This window comes from Electrophorus electricus, chromosome 5 (genome assembly GCF_041902795.1).
Source record: "Electrophorus electricus isolate QZ-2024a chromosome 5, ASM4190279v1, whole genome shotgun sequence".
NCBI classification, from domain to species: domain Eukaryota; kingdom Metazoa; phylum Chordata; class Actinopteri; order Gymnotiformes; family Gymnotidae; genus Electrophorus; species Electrophorus electricus.
This window is the reverse complement of record NC_137501.1, coordinates 22,601,169-22,607,901: the sequence shown is the minus strand read 5'-3', so window position 1 is coordinate 22,607,901 and position 6,733 is coordinate 22,601,169.

The following is a 6,733-nucleotide window of genomic DNA, read 5'->3' as shown; positions in this document are numbered from 1 at the left end:
TATTTCACTGTTTATATTTTACACTCTGTTTTATCAGTTTTTATGTTGTATGATTTTATTATTCAGTGTTCTATCCTTACATTTGTAATGTTTTTAGCATGACTGTGTATTTTTCAATCTATTATCTTCTATTCATAGTGAGCCACAATTGCTGCAAACATCCTTTTCTTTTTCTCGCATTCTTTACCCTTCTCATCTTTGCCTTCTCCTTAAGTTCTTCAGATTTTTTCAGCTCCTTCTGCCGTTTTTCTGCCTCCTTGGCTGATTTTCTTTGCTCTTTGGCTTGCTGCTTCAGCAACTGTTTCTGATTCATCTCCTCCAACATTGCAAACAGTCTCATCACCCTCTCCCAGTGCTCCCGTCTTTCCTTCTATTCCTTTTCCAGTTTCTTACGTTCCTTAATTTCCATTTGCTTCTCTTTTTCTATTGTCTTTCTCTACTTATCTCTGACTTTTTCCTCTGCTTTCAACATGTTTTTATCCATCTTCTTTATCAGGTCCCCTTCACTTGTCTGTTGGACTCCATCCTCTTCTTCCTCCACAAGAACTGCCTGCAATTTCTCTACTCCCAACTTAAACTAGGAAATCCAGCCTCTCTGAGGGAACAAGAACCAATTAATTAAGCTCTTAACCAACAATTAAGCTCTCCTATTCATAACAGCCCAGACAACTGCTGCCACACACTCTAAAAGCTTACTGTCATTGTGACTGCTTAGACTGTTACCTGTACACCTAACACAAAAATTAGTGTTTCGTATTGCACAGTCAAGATTATTCTTACAAGTTACAATGTTATTAAAATGACTTCATTTTGGTTACCATGACAATAAGAATGGGGCGCTTTGAAAATACCAATTCCAGACCAATAAACAGAAAAGTAGAGATGATGCATAAAATGGCTTCTGTATGAAAATATCTTATCATACATTTACTCACATCTGCAGGAGGGGCTGCCACATCTCTCTCCTCCTTCAGAGTCTGCTGCTCCTCCCTCATCTTCCTCAGTCACTCTCCTCGCTTTTCCTCATCTGCAGTCTTGTGGTGTCCCATGTGAAACAAGGGGCAACTCACACTGCGATGCGGCAGAATGGTGCCGACATCTATATTGTTGGTTTTAGTATCCTCCTGCAAAATAGCAATGTGTTTTCTGATATCAAGCTCTATAGGAGGGTGTCTAGCATGTAAATTGTATCGAAAAAGGTGTGAACTTGCTGCTGTCTCAACAAAAATCCCGTCAGTTTAAAACCTGTGGAACATGGTAAACCACAAAGTTTTCAGCTCATGAGACAAAGCACTGGAAATTCCCAAGAAAATTGTCAATAATTGCCCCACATTTGTCCTTTCAAACCATATATGCAATTTACACTGTCCTCACCACTTTGTGAACTACATAATTTTTTCCCCACCACTTCTTGAAAGTATATAGAGATAATATTAGTATTTCCTTCACAAGCTTGTTTTTGCTTCATTTATTAAAAATAATTTGATTAATATGCTGTTTTGGTCTATAAATCTAATCGCATTATGCTCTTAATGTCAATCAGAACACGTTCCTGCTGATATGTTGTCATGATAGTAAACGCAGCACAACTGATGTTTCTTGAATTATGGTTTAATCAAAATAAACAGAAAATAACTGTACTACAAATATATATTAAACCATAACTTTAGTTTTGAGAAGCGGGCAAAATGGGAGTTGCAGGCAACTTCACATTTAGGGCTTTGTTGGGCAGAATAAAGACTAGATAAAACAATCCAAACAGGACAAGCGAAAAGGCAGGAACCATAATAACAGGTATCAGAACCATAATAACAGGTATCAGATAACAGGTATCAAATTTTCGTTTTACCAAACGAAATTTTGCAAATGGAATACCAAACAAGAGGCTTTATATACGAACATGAATCAAGGTAATAAAGGGCAGGTGTAGTTAGATGTCCGGGGATTGGGAGTGACATGGACAGTCACATGCAGAGGGGTGACAGTGCTGATACTCCTCCTTGTGTTGTTCAATGCCTATGACAGACTTATGTAGTGAGTCCATAAAACCTTTCATGAAGTTGTTTCAGTCGCAGTTAATTTTCTTTTCAGTAAATGTGTGTGCCCGAGGATTTAATGTCTTAAAGGGATGTGAACTTGATGGGAGACAGAACTGATTGGACACCTTGTCCCCACAGGCCAGTTGCAACAACTGGGATTAATTGCTAAACTGGTAGAAGCTAAGACCATTTTCATAGACAGGTTTACGTCTGTTGCATCAAGACCAGTAGCGATGAACGCCCCAATTTAAAATGTGTAATAATGACCGTTGCTAAGTAACTTGCCCTGCTATTAAGCAAAATTGCTACTGGTACTCACTTTGGCAAGATAGTCCGCTATTTCCTATGAGATTACAGAATATAGAGGAAAACAAAACCCGCTGACAGTGAAATACATAAATCAATCGAATTATATTCACATAAACCACACTTATTTATATATGGTCAATTTAGCTAGCTTTGTAATGACAGTCTAGCTAATGTTAGCTAGCAAATTAGAGAATATAAAGAATTAAAATTAGACTATGACCAAGTTATCTAGCTGCAAGCCTTTCACTCTTGTATAGTGCTAGGCTCTTTCACAAAATGGCCCTTATTGTGAAAGCAAAAATTGCATTTTGAAATTGTGTTTACCTTGTATTTCCTAAGATGTGACAATAAATATATCCCCAGGTATTAAATAATTGAATAAATTTACGAGCATAATTAGCTACTATTATATTTATCTTAATTTATGTATACTCACCGTCAGTGAACGTTCCTGTCTCAACTCGGACACGTTACAATTTCTTTTCAAAACTTTGCATCTTGTCTCATTAAATGACCGTATGTATTTATACCTATTTGTAGCCAAATAGTGAGGTCACATGGCAACGTTGTGACGTCATAATACCATGTGCAATGGAAGGCGCTTATAATAGGACTATACTAATTTTACAAGAACGTCAGTTAATTTCACGGACCTATTTTATCAAAAAATATTTCATGAATTTTAGGATACAAATTCATTTTAGGTTACATTTCATGGCATTTATTAAATAACACTTAAGAAGCTTCATAGTTAGGATAGCCACATAGACTCACTAGGCCTGCCATGCTAAGCCCCGTACTGACTTTAGTTTAGCAATGAACCACAAATAACTTCCAAAATATAACAGCGATGTTTGTAATGAAATGGCTTTTTAAAATCAAGAGCAGGAATGTTTATGAAAAATAAATCCACTTTATTGCAGGTCAAAAATGCATGTTACTTTTAAGAACTCCCCAGTGGGTTGTTCTTGTTTGACTTTTCTCCATAGCAAGAGAAAAACTGCTATGAGGTCTGGCATTAACCTTTCAGATAAGGCATATCATTTATAAAATAAATAATGTACTCGGTGGTGAATTATACCATGTGGTTCATAGATTTTCCCCACATTCCAGTAATTTTATTAAGTGCACTTTAAATAGAAAACAAAGACGCAGACTCAAGCATTAATAAAAGAGTATTTTATTCTTTATTCTGAGGTCAATGTTACAAATGAAGCATAGTCTGGAATATGTCTATCAATCACACAAAGAACACACATTTTTATACAGTTTTCAGAACTGATTGTGTAATTGCCCCACCTTCTTTACATACTAGTGTTTGAAATCTCCGCAACAATGTTCAAACATACATTATTCAATATATGCAAATTGAAGCTTGACACCATTTGACAAGATTTTCCTTTTTTTAAACAAAGATGATCTCAACTCACACCCCCAAACACCAGCAAGATGATGTTGCAGGTCAGTATCACCCCATGGTAAGATAATAAACCTTGCTTAGCCACAGAACTCTCAAATAAATTTTCAAGTCTTTTAAAAACAGAGATCTTTTCTAACACTATAGAAGTAATTATCTCACAGGAACAGTTCAGAGTGCTCTGGCTTAGACATGTACAGAAGCCTTGAAACACACTGCATCAGAGCCTCAGTTCTGCATGTACAGAATCAAAAAGGTCTCTGACCTTAAGATACCCCAGAAACATTATTAATTTTAAGCTTTTAAACAGTCTTGCACCATACTGCACCTGTTACAGAGAGCTTCAAAGCCTTTTATAAATGTTATTACACCAACAGGAAATAGATTTTGGCTATACCTACACATTTATTATAAAATATATTTAAAATCTTTTTTTTTTTGCTTTGGATTTCTGTAAATAACTAAACATTAATGTGTCTTACAAAATGTATGGAAATTCTAATAGTAATAAATACAAGATTTCCAATAAGGCTTGGTATTCTGAATTATGTGATAGCTTATTCTGGAAGTATTTATTTTTATTTTTTATTTTTAAATATTACATATAAATACCACTCCAGATTAATTTTCCCCAACTTTTAATATTTCGCATCATCCATACCACTTGATTTGGAAATGTGTTTCTTAGCATCATGTATAAGCAAAAAGACAATGAGCACATTTTTCTTCACGCCGAGAGCAGAGCTAACCATCTCATGCTAGCTAAGGAATGTGGCAGCTAGTATGTCACATGAACATGTATAACCTAGTTGGCTTAAAACGTCTGGAAATTTTCACTGATGCAAGTCATCGGAGGTGTGGAAAGGTATTTTGATAGCATTGGCAATCTCATCACAAAGAGAAATCCATAGGCTTGGGCAGACAGATGTGACATTTCTCAAATTGTAGAATGTTTGCTTTGTTTGATTGCGAATGGAAAAAAAAGGTTGCATGAAGGGGAAATAGCTCAAGTGGTAGAGCACTTGCCCAGCAAGAGAGAGATAGTGGGATTGTTCTACAGTGTATCTTTTCAGCAGAGTTGCATACTTAGTATAATTATATTGGCCACTGTCCTCAGAAAACAGCATTTTGGAAAGTTTTTTAGCAATAGGCTACCACAAGATTATCAAATATCATTCTCTATTTATATTGCTGCCTTGAGTGGTTCATGTAGTTTCCACATCTGCAACATAATGAAAATCCACCCCTTTTTGTCCAAAAAAAGACACTCAGCTAGATGTGCAGTGCCTTGTTATCTGAAGAATGGACTACACCAACTTGCTCCATGTAGGCCTACTACTCTGTGCCAGCAGACACCTGCAACTCATTCAGAGTGCTGTTATTTGCAATCAACCCTGGCGTAGTACTTCTCAAAGGTTATTGAGAAAGTCTAGATGGCTTGGTTGTAATCCAAACCGTTAAATCGCTTGACGACAGATTTGGCAGTTCCTAAAACAGCAACCTGCATAGGTGGCTGAGGCTCTGAAGAAAGCAGAGAGCTCAGAGATTCTGCCTGAGGTTTGCCTCCATTTGATTCTTCTTTCCCTCTCCCTAATGCTATTCTTGAACTTTGAACTTTGAGGAAGATGAGGGTAATAAAGGAAAGTAAAATTCTAGAATGGAATGTTATACTGGTCATTCAACTAAGATGTCAGAGATTCGGAAATAAAACATCTACATCCTCTAGACATAATTTACTCTGAGGTGTGTTTCCTGGAACTTGTGGCACCATAGTAGGGCGACTGACTCCAGATCAGAAATCACATCAAGGTCATTTGTCTCTTTCTACTCACTAGGAAAGCAGAATGTAATTTGCCAACTTTATTGTTTACTTGGTTGAATATTGTAGCTTTACCTCAATTTATTTACGATCAACTAATTTGTCACCATTAATTATGCAGCTGTGAGAAAAGGTCAGTGAAACCAATACATACTAAAACATTTTGTCTTTGCATGCATTCACTCCTCAATCGATCTTGGTTTTTATGACTGATCTTTGAAAGCAAAAAGTATCCTGAATATGGCAAATCAGATTTGTTTTGCATGATGAATTGGACCTTGCATAGAGCACTTTTGGAGCCTTTGTCCACTAATGCATCTGCCACTACATTGTGTCTTTGGGTCATTGACCTTTTATTTTATTGTTTGTTTTTTTCCTTTAGTTCATGTTGCATTTTGTACTATGTGTTCTTGTGGAAGAATATGCCATCCTACTAAGTGCTGTAAGTAGTTTGGATGAAAAGGTAGGCCTATTTGACCTGACTTGATGTGGAGAAATTGGACTTGGATATCCATGTTGACACCACTGATTTACATTACCTGTCCGTTTCTTACCTTTGGAGAAGTAGACAAATTCCAGTAGCCTGGCCCTCTTCCTTCTGCCTTAGTGGCATTTATACGACAACCTCACTTCTACAGCCCAGGTCTGATACCTGTTCTGGTTATGCGTTTATGATTGCAACAAGCAGCTTTAAAATGGAAAAAAAATTTTGATCCCTGCATTTTGATACAAACAGCCGAGGGTCCCACCCCATAATTTTGAGAAAGAATGGAATGGAAAGTTTTCAGCAAACAAGTCCACCACTGAAAAGCTTAAGTTGATTAAAATCTAAGTAGATTCTTGAAATTGGAAAACTCAGGGCAACTTGCATATGCATGCATTAGTCTTTTTAAATTTCTGTCGGTGAATAAGTTAGGAATCTTTGGCTGTTCATAACTCAGGAGTTGTTTAGCAACTCTCTGCAACTACCACCTGCTGTCACCTCCATCTTTTCTTTCCAAAGTTCTTGAAGAGTCTGTCCTCATTCAGATGTCTGTCTTTCGTAAACATAATAAATCATCACTGGAATGTAAATCTCACCAACATCAGCTTCTACATGTCCATGGTGCTGTATCACCAATTCAAGACCTTAGAATTTCGCCAGAAGAC